Below are 16822 nucleotides of genomic sequence, written 5' to 3' on the forward strand. Positions count from 1 at the left end.
TTAGAATATTTCATCGAAATTAATTTGTAAATTTATGATTAAATAATATTTTTTTTAGAGATGATTTTGTTGAATTAAAATTGGTTTTTCAATTACTCTACTACCCCTAATTTTAGTAAAATGACCAAACTGCCTCTAACCCTAATTCTATCCTTACCGCCTCTCTTTCCTCTTCACCTGCGCAGCCCCCAACCCTCCTCTCCTCACTCTTTCTGCCTTCCAACCATTTACACACGAAACAAAACATGGAGGAGAGATCTGAGAGGGGAGATGCGTCGCCGGTAGGGTGTGGGCTGCCGTTACGCCGTCGTCAAGCTAGAGGGAGGAGCCGTCGCCGCCACGCCTCACCGTCGAAGCCCCACGTTGCTGCTGCTTCTGCTGGAGGATCCTCGCCGCCGTTTTCATGCCCAAACGTCGCCGTTTACCTTCCATCTAGCCCAAGCCGCTGCATAAGGGAGCCAAGGAAGGGGTTGTCGCCACTGCGCCATGCGTCGCCGCCGACCTGCCTCGAAGCTGCCGTCGCGGATCAGATCTGAGGTGAGGAAGAGAAACACGAAGGAGGGAACCGCACGCTGCCATCGCGCCCTCACCGTGAAGCCATCGCTGCCGAAGCTCCACGCCGCCTCTGCCGCCCGAAACCCTATCGCCAACGCTGATCTGTGCGCCACCGTCGCTGAAACTTGTCGCGGCTGCCGATGGTTCTGTCACTGCTGTGCGTTGCCGTCCAGGGAAGGGAGAGGAGACGTGCGACTCAGGGACACACCGAGGAAGAAAAGCGCCACCGTTCACCACTGCCGCTGCTAGAGGCTGCGCCGCCGCGCCTCTGGCTGCCGGGAAACGGTGTTGTTACTATAGGAGACTGTCGTCAAAGTTGCTGCTCCACTTCCTTCATTCTTCCTTTCATGGTAAGTTGCCTGTGCTCTGAAACTCGTATTGTAATCGTTCTAGTTATTTGCAGTTAAGGATTATTATGTATAGATGTTGTAAGGTCAATTTTATGGGGTTGCATGTCAAAAATTGAGGTTGCTGCTGAACCATCAGAGTTTTCGGCCGCTATCGAAGCTGCTGTCCGGTCAATCTGGAAGCTGTTATTATGTTGTTCTATTTTGTTTATCATGGTAAGGTTATTTTGGTTACATTCTTGTTTATCACAATACTCTACTATCAATTATGTTCTAATATCGCTCAATATCCATTCCGCGTTAATTTTAAATTATGTCAGATATGTGGTTGTTGCCGTGATCCCTGCGGTTGCTTGAGAATTTCTACGGTTACTGCCAATTAACATGAGAATAAGGATTTAATGGGTTTAATTAGGCAACTTGCGACTAATCGGGGTAGGGGTTTTTCTTAAAATCTATTTTACATTATAGAGTTGTTATAAATAGATATTAATGTGAGAAACATATGTCTGTGATTATGATTGTCTTATAAATGTGGTTGTTTGCTGGACTGAATGACTGGTTGCTTGATTGCTTGAGTAGTTTGTGATTGCTGAAAAGAAATTAGTTTAAAAAGTTATTTAGTTGATTATTATGAAAAATGGCTTTCTTGATTTTGAAGCTATTTTTGATAATGTGAACGAATCAGCTTTGGAAAACAATTTGATATTGGAAACGGTTTAATTTTGAGTTAGACTAACTTTATAAATGACTTTATAAATGATTTAGTATTTTAGCTGGTTTGATTTTAAAAAGAGATTTATTATTGGCACTGATTCGCTTTGAAAACAATTTGATATTGGAACTAGTTGAATTTTGCAAATGAATAAGATTTGAAAAGGGTTGAGAAATGTTTGGATGGGACCCGAAAAGGGTGGCAGAATCCGAGTTTTAGAGGAGATGCTGTCGAAATTTTATAAAATTAGAAGTTTCATTTGAAGTAGTTATCTTAAAAGGTTTAATTTTAAGCATTATATGATTTAAGATTACTTCATTTATAAAAGGAAAAGTTATGTTTTGGATTGAGAATTGTTAGTGAACAGAATAGAAAGAAGGATGATGAGGAATTTCTTTGAAATACGATTTTTGAATGAATTTGGAAATGAGATTTGGATTGATGAATGATTATGATGTTGAGAACGTTGAGATATGAACTTTGAATTATTCACATGGCTTATGAATTTGAATTATCTAAGATACGAGGTTCCCTGGATAAAGTACCATGGCTTGCCACCACGTATACCAGATTGAAAACTCGATACTCTGTTGACCCTACGACGTAAGTGTGACCGGGCACTATATAAATTTTCGAGAATGTTACCCCATTGAGAAATATTGATTATTTGAGAAAAAACTATGCATAGACTCTTGGGGATGCACGTCGGGGGACAATCTAAGGACAATTCAGACTAAATATTTAAATTAGACGAAAAATATTTAAATAAATTTTCCAAATATAAGGACTATCTAACTTTATTTTATCATTGGGTAAGTAAACATGCTAATAATGTGTGAGATAGTAGTATTTGTAATCCCAAAAGACCAATTTATTATCATCATAATTAAAATATCATATTAGGATTAGACATATTATTGAAAGAAAGAAAGAGAACATAAAGTGATTTTGGCAAAATGGCTATTAATAATGCTGCTACAAAATTGTTTTTGTGCATTTTTTTCGTGGCTTCACTTTTCGCTAGTATCAAAATTTGTTTTAAAACTTAATTACATTATTATTTTGTCATAAGATAGTTGTACTAATTATCCCTAAATTTTGATTTTTGTGCTTAAATTTGAAGAAACTAAAATGTTTTCCAACATTATTATTATACTTTTTTCTGAGAAACATTTTTTTTCTTTCGCATATAAAGTATTCTTGTGATCGGATGGTATGATCTATTCTTTTTTCTTTGTTAAATTATGATCTAATTATTGATGAAGTAATTCTTATTGATAATGGATTGAATCCTTGGTCGCTCATGTATTAAATTATAAACTAAAACACTGCTTTTGTTTCAAATTTCATTTTATAATAAAAATCGGGTGCACTTGTTTGAACTCTTTTTCTAAAATAAATAAAAAGATCATGAGAGAAATTATAGATTTTTTATACGGAAATTTCAATTATTTTTAAATATTCATACAAATATACTATTGTTATCATATTACATTCAAATGCACATTTTGATTTAGATAGAAATTCTAACGGATTGTTGTATTTATTATTACCGTAGACGTAAGAGGTGGAATAATGTATAGGACTATTAATGATACAACAATATTTTGCATTCAAGGACAATGTCATGCTGAAACTTGCAACAAGTTATGCGGATCTAAGAGTTTTGCATATGGTCGTTGTACGGGTCCAAGAGGTTGCTGCTGCTATTAATTAGAGCTATATTTCTTCTAGATCACAGGAGAAAATAATTAATAGGTTAAGTAAAGTATTTTTCTTATTGTGTTTGATTATGTGTATCTCGAGCAAACAATTCTTTTTGTATTCCGATCCTTTTAATAATCCTTTTTTGTCAGAGATTGCATTGTCGTTTATGAAAATAGTAAGCTTGAGTTGAATATTTAATTTTTTATTTATTTTAATAAAATGAATCATATGACTATATCAATATAAACTTATTATTATTATTATAACACCCTAACTTTTAACACGTCATGATCGTACTAAAAGTAAGGCGTTATGGACCTGATTTCCTTTATTATCTATTTAATATTGAGCCTTTCTGTCGATATCGCATTTCAGTTTATAAGAAAATACTAGAAAATTATTTTTAGTAATTAAAATCACACCATTATTAATAATAATAAATGCTATACAAATGAATTCAATATAAAACTTGAAGACAATACCTATCCCTTTGTATAAAATAAATCTAAAATATCAAAGGCGAGGGAATTCTATGAAAGCAACTCAACTCTTAACTTAACGCAAAGAAAACTAATAACCATCTGCAGCTTCAAGCTGAGTCTTCGAACCTATGACACTGAAAGGGTGAAAGATTTTGGGGTGAGAACAAACCGCACGTTCTCAGTAGGGAATGGGAATACCGTAAAAGTAATGAAATAAAGTGCAAATAATTAACTTTACTCAATAAAACTATATTTTTATCAAACCCTTTGAAAATACTCTTGGTTCTACTTTAGCTAACTAATTACCTCTTTTTAAAATCTCTAAACTCAAAACAAATTTTAAATATAAAACTAGTCATGTTACCCGTCTCTCAGTCACATAGTTAATCCTTAGTCAAATGTCAATTCGTAATCACTTTAATACATTCACAAACAAATAGTACAAGCAAGAGATTCAATTCAATGTACAAGCAAGTTACAACAAGACAAACTGCACAATCACAAAAAAAATAAGACAAGCAAGCGCAATCAAATGCAAATGTACAAACAACATGATGCATGTCTATTCCTAACGCAGACCATGAACTCATGTGTCTATCCCTAATGCTGTTACAAAGTTGTTTTTGTGCATTTTTTTCGTGGCTTCACTTTTCGCTAGTACCTTAGGTATCAAAATTTGCTTTAAAACTTAATTACATTGTTGTTTTATCATGAGAGAGTTATAGTAATTATTCCTAAATTTTGATTTTCTGCTTAAATTTAAAGTAACAAAAAATATTTCTCAACGTTATTATTACACTTTTTTCTAAAACATTTTTTTCCTTTCCCATATAAAGCATTCTTGTGATCGGATGGTATGATCTAATCATTTTTCATTGTTAAATTATGATCTAATTATTGATTGAGTAATTGTTACCGATAATCTATTAAATATTTGGTCCCTCTTGTATAAAATTATAAACTAAATAACATTGCTTTTGTTTCAAATTTCATTTTATAATAAAAATCGGGTGCACTTGTTTGAACTCTTTTTCTAAAATAAATAAAAAGATCATGAGAGAGATTATAGATTTCTTATACGGAGATTTCAATTATTTTTAAATATTCATGCAAATATATTATTGTTATCATATTACATTCAAATGCACATTTCGATTTAGATAGAAATTCTAACGGATTTGTTGTGTTTATTATTACCGCAGACGCAAGAGGTGGAATAATGTATAGGACTATTAATGATGTAGTAATGTTTTGCATTCAAGGACAATGTCATGCTAAAACTTGCAACAAGTTATGTGGATCTAAGAGCTTTGCATATGGTTGTTGTACGGGTCTAAGATGTTGCTGCTGCTATTAATTAGAGCTATATTTCTTCTAGATCACAGGAGAAAATAATTAATATGTTAAGTGAAGTGTTTTTCTTATTGTGTTTGATTATGTGTATCTCGAGCAAACATATCTTTATGTATTCCATAAAAAAATAAGTGAAAAAGAATTAACGAAATAAAAGTTATTAAAATTTTTCTTTAATATGATATATCATATGCATAGTTATTACAAAATTAAAATTTATTACCTTTTTCCAATCAAAAATAGTTTTTCTTTTGTTGTTAATACAATTTTTTGAATCTTCTTTAAAAGTATGAAATATATATATAACTAGCAATAAAATTTGTGCGATGAAAAGGTTTAATTATATAAAAATTATATTTTATTAGAATATATTTTTTTTTATAAAAAGTTGGGCATACATACTTATTAAGAAAATATATTTTAATAATTGTGATTATAAATTTGCAATTTTCATGGAATTTTTTTTATTTTAGTTTCTTCGGTTATTTTGCACTGGTAAATATGATATCAATACTGAATGAAACAAATTAATTAATAGTATACATTAAAATAGACACTTTTACATTTTATTGGACTAATATAATTGAAATTGAGTAAAAGATTTTCACATTAAATCGTTAGGGGTGGAATTATTCCTTTTTGTCAGAGATTACATTGTCGTTTCTGAAAATAGTAAGCTCGAGTTGAATATTTAATTTTTTTGTTTTTTTTAATAATAATGAATCATATGACTATATCAATATAAACTTATTATTATTCTATTTTTCTTATCAATTCAAAAATATTACGTGAAAATAAAAAGAAATGCACATAAATTAAATGAAATGCGTACGTGTAGTGACGGACCTAGAAAATTTATGTTAGGGGGCAAAAATAATATACATTACTATCAAAAGATATATTAATCTAAATTTAAAAACATAAAATTAAAGTGCACATTAATTATTCAAATACAAAAAATAAAAAATTACATATAATAAAATAAGACGAAAAATATTTTTTTCATTATTATTTCTAAAAATAAAAAATATATATTCTAAATGAGTAAATTGATCAATTGACTTTAGAAATTTATATGCAACATAATTACATATAATAAAATAGAACGAAAGATAAACAAATAAATAGTAAGGATCACTAAATTGAGAATAAAATAAAATATATAAATTTATGAAAAGAATAAAAAATTAGATTAATACCTACACTATAGTTGTTTGAATTAAAATTTACAATTGAAAATATCAAAAAGAGAAATAATAAAATTAAAAGATACATAGAATCATAGAAAGTTATATAAAAAAATATTTAAAATTTATCTTTTGATAAAGAGAAGATGACCACTAAAAAAGAAATAGAAAAAGAAGGTTAAAAATATGAAATGAAGAAGATGGTTTAAGAGAATAAAAGAGTAGTGACGGCTGAAATTTGAGAATGAAAAAATACTAAATTTGATTAGGTTAACATTAGTAAAAATAATAAAAAAATAAAATAGATTTGGAACTTTAAATAATTAGGCTTAATTTATTTATAATGAAGTCATTTAAAATTTAAAATAAAAATATATTATATATATATATATATTTCAAAAAAATTTGAAATGGGAGTGGGGCAAGTGCCCCCTACCCTAACACTTAGGTCCGTGACTGCGTACGTGAATAATTATATTTTGTAGTAGTTTGCAACCCTTTATAAATGATGATTTGATGACTACATATTTACCAAAAAATCAATAGTCACTAATGATGTTGTTTTTATATAATATATTTATTGATATACCACATCTTATTAAGCTAGATAGCATGATTTTATTTAACTTTAATAATTTTGTTGATCTGTATAATTTTATCAAATTTGTAATTAAATTTATATTTTTTTAATTATATCTCTACAATGCTTTTAATTTTATAATTAAGTCATTTTCGTGTCAATAACGTTAAAATAAATGGAATATTTTTTCCAAAAAAATATGTGGTCGAAGATTTAATTGGGTTTTTAATTGTGAGTACTTTTAATTTACGAAAAAATATTTTACTAACTCTAATATTTTTCACAATGACAAGGACTCATTACAAAAATAAAAGTTGTATTCGTACCCAATTAAAAGGAAAAAAACTATAAAAATCTAATTACAAATTTAGTAAAATTATAGGAATTAAGAGAGTACTGAATCTAATCTTTTCAAAGAAGTTCATAAAGTCCTCTTATGTTTTTTTTTTTTATTTTACCGAAGATAGGGAGACTCGAACCCATGACCTCTTAAGTCTTAAGTGAGTATTGAGAGACTATGCCATTTGAGGTATAACTAATTGCAAAGTCCTCTTGTGTTTACAACCCAATGTTTTAAGTCGAAGTATATTTTATTCGACAAACTTTTTTTTTGAGAATCCATTATAATAATGAGAAAGATTTTTGCATATCCGTAATTAAGCAAATGTTTCTTTCGAATATCTGTTTTCAGTTTGCAATAAAAAACGGGTAAATTTACATAGGACATACACGAATGTATACTTCACAAGCAATACTTTTATCAAATTCAAAATGGATTCGACCATATATACTTCACAAGCAATACATTTATCAAATTTAAAATGGATTTGACATAAAAAACGTTATGATGTAATTAAACCTTTTGTTTATCCATCTCATATGGGATATCCCTTATAGCTATGACAATCACACATGCTTATTTGTAATTTGTGTAATTATTTTAAAATAAAATACTACTAGAAAACTAGTTATTACAGACGGATATTTCTGATGGATTTTATCCCACGGAAATACAGACGGAATTTCAGAAGAATTTTTTGTCGAAAAACAAAATAAAAAAGAATTAGCATAAATTACAGACGGAAAAAAAATCCGTCGATAATTGTCGGAAAAATTAATTTTTTTCATGGGAAATAGTTACAGACGGAAAATCCATCTGTAATTAAATGGACAAAAATGCTACATTTTATTAAATTATGACAGACGGAAAATCCGTCTGTAATTTAAAATTTTTCGTCGAAAATATTAAAAAAAGGAGTTAGGTTCCTGAAACTCCCAATGGTTCATTTCACTTTTTCACGTTTTTCTTGAATTACTCCTTGCCTTCTCTCTCCATTGAAGATGTGACGTCCTCCGCTGTCGTCGCCGCCACGGCTCGCGTCGCACGAGCTCCCTGCATTGCCCTCATCGCGTTTACTCCCTTCATTGCCATTGTCGTACGAGCTCTCTCTGCTGTGCTCTTGTCTTACGAGCTCCTTCCGCCGCCATTCTCGTCGCTACTTTTTCTCTCCTCGCCGGAGGTTTGTCATCATCTCTTCTCATCGCCGTTAGTTCAGGTAGGCCTCCGCCTCCTTTTGATCCATATCCCTAACCCCTTCCATTGTAATTCTATTCTGATTTCATTATCCCTAGCCCTAGCCCTATCCCTTCCCTGTTGCTGCTACAGAGAACCGAGTTTCTAAATTCTAACATATGAATTTTGTATATTCCTGTAATTTGTATATTCCTATATGTTCCTTCCCCCTCAATCTCCACCTAAGATAGATCCACCAACCACACTGCAAAACTGGTGTGAATTTTCTAACCACAAATTAACCGGCAAGTGCACCGGGTCGTACCAAGTAATACCTTACGTGAGTAAGGATCGATTCCACGAGGATTGATGGATCAAGCAACAATGATTGATTCATTGGCTTAGTTAGACAAATAGAAAATAGTGTTTGAGTATTCAAAGAGCATTAAACAATCGTTTAGAAAATAAAATAGTAAAGTAAATAAGTTGGGAATAAAATATGAAGAAAACAGTTATGGTTTCAAAGTTATCTATTTTTCCGGATTAACTTTTCTTACTAACTATTTTAATTATGAAGGATTTAATTTATGGCAAACTATATGTGACTAGACCCTAATTCCTTAGACCTTTCTAGTCTCCTCTAAAATTCATTAACTGCCAATTCCTTTGTCAATTAATTCCAATTAGAAGCTACATGATCAAATTCCAGTTTATATGCCACAAAAATTCTAATTATCCAAAAATAAAAGAATTATATGTCACATATCCCGTTAAATCCAGATAATTAAAATTTAGGAGAATATGTTTTCAAGATGTTGTTCAAGTAAAGAGCTTTTCCAAGTTTTACAAGAACTCAAATAGAAAGAGGGTCATACTTCCGTTCCACCCAAATTCATAAGATGAAGATCGAAAACAATTCTTAAATCATAAATCCATACATGAATTAAAATAGAAAAAGTAATAAAATCAATCTATACAAATAGACAGAGCTCCTAACCTTAACAATAGATGATTAGTTGCTCATGGTTCAGAGTAGAAAATAGGGATTGTAAATTGGAATGGAATAATGTTGTGGTGGGGTCACCCTGTTGGAATTTCTTTTATATTTAATCCTAATTAATTTAAAATCTATTTTCTAAAATTAAAATAATATCTTTTCCTATTTTAAAATAAAATTTAAATTTAAATCAGAATTAATTAAATAATCTGCGCCTTGTAACGTGGGGACCACTTGGCTTCACTGGATCCACGCCTAACTTGGCTAAGAGCTGCGCCTAACTTCATGCGGTTCACCACACAAGGCGCCTTACTTGGACTGAAGAGGAGGCAATGAGCCTTACTTGGAATACTGGTGCACGAAATTGTGATCTCTGGTAATGGCTCCAAAAAAAACTTGGTGCTCTAATCTCAATTCATAATTTGTCACAACTTCGATACAACTAACCAGCAAGTGCACTGGGTCGTCCAAGTAATAAACCTTACGTGAGTAAGGGTCGATCCCACGGAGATTGTTGGTATGAAGCAAGCTATGGTCACCTTGTAAATCTCAGTTAGGCGGATAATAATTGATTATGGAGTTTTCAAAAATAATACTAATTAAACAGAAAATAAGGATAGAAACACTTATGTAATTCATTGGTTAGAATTTCAGATAAGCGTATAGAGATGCATTCGTTCCTCTGAATCTCTGCTTTCCTGCTGTCTTCATCCAATCAGTCTTACTCCTTTCCATGGCTGGCTTTATGTAAGGGCATCACCGTTGTCAATGGCTACATCCCATCCTCTTGTGAAAATGGTCCAAATGCTCTGTCACAGCACGGCTAATCATCTGAGGTTCTCGATCATGCTGGAATAGGATTCACCTTCCTTTTGCGTCTGTCACTACGCCCAGCACTCGCGAGTTTGAAGCTCGTCACAGTCATTCAATCCCTGAATCCTACTCGGAATACCACAGACAAGGTTTAGACTTTCCGGATTCTCATGAATGACGCCATCAATCTAGCTTACACCACGAAGATCCTGATTAAGAGATCTAAGAGATACTCATTCAATCTAAGGTAGAACGGAAGTGGTTGTCAGGCACACGTTCATAAGGAATGATGATGATTGTCACGTTCATCACATTCAGGTTGAAGTGCAAATGAATATCTTAGAAGCGGAACAAGTTGAATTGAATAGAAAAACAGTAGTACTTTGCATTAATCTTTGAGGAACAGCAGAGCTCCACACCTTAATCTATGGAGTGTAGAAACTCTACCGTTGAAAATACATAAGTGATAATGGAGTTCATTGGTCTCGGTCCCAGAGGGGAACCGGAGTAACCAAGACTGCGAATACAATGATAAAAAGTTCTATTTATACTAAACTAGTCACTAGGGTTTACAGAAGTAAGTAATTCATGCATAGATCCACTTCCGGGGCCCACTTGGTGTGTGCTTGGGCTGAGCTTGAATGTTACACGTGCAGAGGCTCTTTCTGGAGTTGAACGCCAGGTTGTAACGTATTTCTGGCGTTCAACTCTGGTTTGTGACTTGTTTCTGGCGTTTAACTCCAGACAACAGCGTAGAACTGGCGTTCAACGCCCTTTTACGTCATCTACACTCGGCCAAAGTATAGACTATTATATATTGCTGGAAAGAACTGGATGTCTACTTTCCAACGCAATTGGAAGTGCGCCATTTTGAGTTCTGTAGCTCCAAAAAACCACTTTGAGTGCAGGGAGGTCAGAATCCAACAACATCAGCAGTCCTTCTTCAACCTCTGAATCTGATTTTTGCTCAAGTCCCTCAATTTCAACCAGAAAATACCTGAAATCACAGAAAAACACACAAACTCATAGTAAAGTCCAGAAATGTGAATTTAACATAAAAACTAATAAAAACATCCCTAAAAGTAACTCGATTCTACTAAAAACATACTAAAAATAATGCCAAAAAGCGTATAAATTATCCGCTCATCACAACACCAAACTTAAATTGTTGCTTGTCCCCAAGCAACTGAAAATCAAATAGGATAAAAAGAAGAGAATATACTATAAATTCCAAACTATCAGTGAAACATAGCTCCAATTAGATGAGCGGGACTTGTAGCTTTTTTGCCTCTTGAATAGTTTTGGCATCTCACTTTATCCCTTGAGGTTCAGAATGATTGGCATCTATAGGAACTCAGAGTTCAGATAGTGTTATTGATTCTCCTAGTTCAGTATGATGATTCTTGAACACAGCTACTTTATGAGTCTTGGCCGTGGCCCTAAGCACTTTGTTTTCCAGTATTACCACCGGATACATAAATGCCACAGACACATAACTGGGTGAACCTTTTCAGATTGTGACTCAGCTTTGCTAAAGTCCCCAATTAGAGGTGTCCAGGGTTCTTAAGCACACTCTTCTTTTGCTTTGGACCTTGACTTTAACCGCTCAGTCTCAAGTTTTCACTTGACACCTTCACGCCACAAGCACATGGTTAGGGACAGCTTGGTTTAGCCGCTTAGGCCAGGATTTTATTCCTTTAGGCCCTCCTATCCACTGATGCTCAAAGCCTTGGGATCCTTTTTAATTGCCCTTGCCTTTTGGTTTTAAGGGTTATTGGCTTTTTGCTCTTGCCTCTTGGTTTTAAGAGCTTTGGCTTTTTCTGCTTGCTTTTTCTCTCTTTTTTTTTTTTTGCTATTATTTTTTTTCTTTTTTTTTTTGTTTTTTTTTTCTGCAAGCTTTGTTCTTTGCTGCTTTTTCTTGCTTCAAGAATCATTTTTATGGTTTTTCAGATTATCAAATAACATATCTCCTTATTATCATTCTTTCAAGAGCCAACATATTTAACATTCTTAAACAACAACTTCAAAAGACATATGCACTGTTCGAGCATTCATTCAGAAAACAAGAAGCATTGTCACCACATCAATATAATTAAACTAAGTTCAAGGATAAATTCGAAACTCATGTACTTCTTGTTCTTTTGAATTAAAACAGTTTTCATTTAAGAGAGGTGATGGATTCATAGGACATTCATAACTTTAAGACATAGTTACTACTACTAATGATCATGTAATGAAGACACAAACATGGATAAGCACTTAACATAGAGAAAACAAAAAACAGAGAATGTAAGAACAAGGAATGAGTCCACCTTAGTGATGGTGGCGTTTCCTTCTTGAGGAACCAATGATGTCCTTGAGCTCTTCTATGTCTCTTCCTTGTCTTTGTTGCTCCTCCCTCATTGCTTTTTGATCTTCTCTTATTTCATGAAGGATGATGGAGTGCTCTTGATGTTCCACCCTTAATTGTCCCATGTTGGAACTTAATTCTCCTAGGGAGGTGTTGATTTGCTCCCAATAATTTTGTGGAGGAAAATGCATTTGAGGCATCTCCGGGATCTCATGGTGATGAGCTTCATGCGTTTCTTGAGATCCATGAATGGGCTCTCTTGCTTGCTCCATCCTTTTCTTAGTGATGGGCATCTCTTCCTCAATGGAAATGTCTCCTTCTATGAAAGCTCCAGCTGAGTAACATAGATGGCAAATAAGATGAGGGAAAGCTAGCCTTGCCCCAGGAGAGGGCTTTTCGGCTATTTTGTAGAGTTCAAGGGAGATGACTTCATGAACTTCTACTTCCTCTCCAATCATGATGCTATGGATCATGATGGCCCGATCCACAGTAACTTCAGATCGGTTGCTAGTGGGGATGATGGAGCGTTGGATGAACTCCAACCATCCTCTAGCCACAGGCTTGAGGTCCAATCTTCTTAGTTGAACTGGCTTGCCTTTGGAGTCAATCTTCCATTGAGCTCCTTCCACACATATGTCCATGAGGACTTGGTCCAACCTTTGATTAAAGTTAACCCTTCTAGTGTAGGGGCGCTCATCTCCTTGCATCATAGGCAAGTTAAACGCCAACCTCATATTCTCCGGACTATTATCTAAGTATTTCCCCCGAACCATTGTAACATAATTCTTTGGATTCGGGTTCTTACTTTGATCATGGTTCCTAGTGATCCATGCATTGGCATAGAACTCTTGAACCATTAGGATGCCGACTTGTTGGATGGGGTTTGTTAGAACTTCCCAACCTCTTCTTTGGATTTCATGTCGGATCTCCGGATACTCATTCTTCTTGAGCATGACAGGGACCTCAGGGATCACCTTCTTCTTGGCCACAACATCATAGAAGTGGTCTTGATGGGCTTTGGTGATGAACTTTTCCATCTCCCATGACTCGGAGGTGGAAACTTTTGTCTTTCTTTTCCTTTTTTTTTAGAGGATTCTCCGGTCTTGGGTGCCATCAATGGTAATGGAAAAACAAAAAACTTATGCTTTTACCATACCAAACTTAGAATTTTGCTCGCCCTCGAGCAAGAAAAGAAAGAATAGATGAGGAAGAAGAAGAAAATATGGAAAGGAGGGGGGAGGTGTGTTTCGGCCAAGAAGAGAAAGGAAGGTTGTGTTGTGAGAAAATGAGGAAGAATGGAGGGTTATATATAGGGAAGGGAGGGGGGTAGGTTTGGCCATTTAGGGTGGGTTTGGGCGGGAAATTGATTTTGAATTTTGAAGGTAGGTGGTGTTTATGAGGTAGGTTTATGGGGAAGAGTGGATGGATGTGAGTGGTGAAGTGGTGATAGGGAAGAGAGATTGAGGTGATTGGTGAAGAGTTTTGGGGAAGAGTGTTTATGGGATTGTGTGAAAGAGGGGTGAGAAGAAGTAAGTGGAGGTAGGTGGGGATCCTGTGGGGTCCACAGATCCTGAGGTGATCCTGTGGGGTCCACAGATCCTAAGGTGTTCAAGGATTTACAACCTTGAACCAAATTGGGCATGCAAAATGCCCTTCCACACAACTCTGGGCGTTCAGCGCCAGATTGGTGCTTGTTCTGGGTGTTGAACGCCCATTTGTAGCCTATTTCTGGCGTTGAACGCCAGAACCATGCTTGTTCTGGGCGTTCAGCGCCAGCTCTTCTCCAGGGTGCATTTCTGGCGTTCAAACGCCCAGATGCTGCCCATTTCTGGCGTTCAGCGCCAGAACCATGCTCTGTTCTGGCGTTGAACGCCCAAAACATGCTTCTTACTAGCGTTTAAACGCCAGTAAGGTCTTCCTCCAGGGTGTGATTTTTCTTCTGCTGTTTTTGATTCCGTTTTCAATTTTTTGATTTATTTTGTGACTCCACATGATCATGTACCTATAAAGACATATAACTAATAAAAATATAATTAAATAAAAATTAGGTTGCCTCCCAACAAGCGCTTCTTTAATGTCAATAGCTTGACAGTGGGCTCTCATGGAGCCTCACAGATGTGCAGAGCTTTGTTGAGACCTCCCAACACCAAACTTAGAGTTTGGATATGGGGGTTTGACACCAAACTTAGAGTTTGGTTGTGGCCTCCCAACACCAAACTTAGAGTTTGACTGTAGGGGCTTTGTTTGACTCTGCTTTGAGAGAAGCTTTTTATGCTTCCTCTCCATGGATGCAGAGAGAGATCCTTGAGTTGTAAACACAAGGTTGTCCTCATTTATTTGAAGGATCAATTCTCCTCTGTCCACATCAATCACAGCTCTTGCTGTGGCTAGGAAGGGTCTTCCAAGGATGATGAATTCATCCTCATACTTCCCAGTATCTAGGACTATGAAATCAGCAGGGATGTAAAGGCCTTCAACCTTTACTAACACGTCCTCTACTTGTCCATAAGCCTGTTTTCTTGAATTGTCTGCCATCTCTAATGAGATTTTAGCAGCTTGTACCCTATAGATTCCCAGTTTCTCTATTACAGAGAGGGGCATGAGGTTTATTCCTGAACCAAGGTCACACAGAGCCTTAAAGATCATGGTGCCTATGGTACAAGGTATTAAGAACTTTCCAGGATCCTGTTTCTTCTGAGGTAATGTCAGTTGATCCAGATCACTTAGTTCATTGGTGAACAAAGGGGTTCATCTTCCCAAGTTTCAATGCCAAATAATTTGGCATTCAGCTTCATGATTGCACCAAGGTACTTGGTAACTTGCTCTTCAGTAACATCCTCATTCTCTTCAGAAGAGGAATACTCATCAGAGCTCATGAATGGCATAAGGAGGTTTAATGGAATCTCTATGGTCTCTAGATGAGCTTCAGATTCCTTTGGTTCCTCAGAGGGAAACTCCTTATTGATCACTGGACGTCCCAGGAGGTCTTCCTCACTGGGATTTACGTCCTCTCCTCCCCTTATAGGTTCGGCCATGGTGCTTATGTCAATGGCCTTGCACCCTCCTCTTGGATTTTCTTCTGTATTACTTGGGAGAGTACTAGGAGGGATTTCAGTGATCCTTTTACTCAGCTGGCCCACTTGTGCTTCCAAATTTCTAATGGAAGACCTTGTTTCATTCATGAAACTCACAGTGACCTTAGATAGATCAGAGACTAGGTTTGCTAAATTAGAGGTATTTTGTTCAGAGTTCTCTGTCTGTTGCTGAGTGAATGATGGAAAAGGTTTACTATTGTTAAACCTATTTCTTCCACCATTATTAAAGCCTTGTTGAGGCTTTTGTTGATCCTTCCATGAGAGATTTGGATGATTTCTCCATGATGGATTATAGGTGTTCCCATAAGGTTCACCTAAGTAATTTACCTCTGCTATTGCAGGGTTTTCAGGATCATAAGCTTCTTCTTCAGAAGATGCCTCTTGAGTACTGTTGGATGCAGCTTGCATTCCATTCAGACTTTGAGAAATCATATTGACTTGCTGAGTCAATATTTTGCTCTGAGCCAATATGGCATTCAGAGTATCAATTTCAAGAACTCCCTTCTTCATAGGCGTCCCATTACTCACAGGATTCCTCTCAAAAGTGTACATGAACTGGTTATTAGCAACCATGTCAATGAGTTCTTGAGCTTCTGCAGGCGTTTTCTTTAGGTGAATAGATCCACATGCAGAGGTATCCAATGACATCTTAGATAACTCAGACAGACCATCATAGAATATATCCAGGATGGTCCATTCTGAAAGCATGTCAGAAGGACACTTTTTGGTCAGTCCTTTGTATCTCTCCCAAGCTTCATAGAGGGATTCACCTTCTTTCTGTCTGAAGGTTTGAACATCCACTCTAAGCTTGCTCAACTTTTGAGGAGGAAAGAACTTGGCTAAGAAAGCCTTGACCAGCTTATCCCAAGAGTTCAGGCTATCCTTAGGTTGAGAGTCCAACCATACTCTAGCTCTGTCTCTTACAGCAAAAGGGAAAAGTATGAGCCTGTAGACTTCAGGATCTACTCCATTAGTCTTAACAGTATCACATATCTGCAAGAATTCAGTTAAGAACTGAAAAGGATCTTCAGATGGAAGTCCATGAAACTTGCAGTTCTGCTGCATCAGAGAAACTAGCTGAGGTTTTAGCTCAAAGTTGTTTGCTCCAATGGCAGGAATAGAGATGCT

General features: G+C 35.3%; 1 non-coding gene across 1 annotated transcript; it reads left to right on the forward strand.

Annotated features, from left to right (window-relative positions):
• The first annotated feature begins 16396 nt into the window (after positions 1 to 16396).
• Positions 16397 to 16504, forward strand: LOC112788538 (small nucleolar RNA R71). Its single transcript, XR_003195898.1, has one exon. It is a non-coding gene; the product is annotated as a small nucleolar RNA R71 (small nucleolar RNA).
• The last annotated feature ends 318 nt before the right edge of the window (positions 16505 to 16822 follow it).

Source organism: Arachis hypogaea, chromosome 20, assembly GCF_003086295.3.
Source record: "Arachis hypogaea cultivar Tifrunner chromosome 20, arahy.Tifrunner.gnm2.J5K5, whole genome shotgun sequence".
In the NCBI taxonomy this organism is placed as follows: Eukaryota; Viridiplantae; Streptophyta; class Magnoliopsida; order Fabales; family Fabaceae; genus Arachis; species Arachis hypogaea.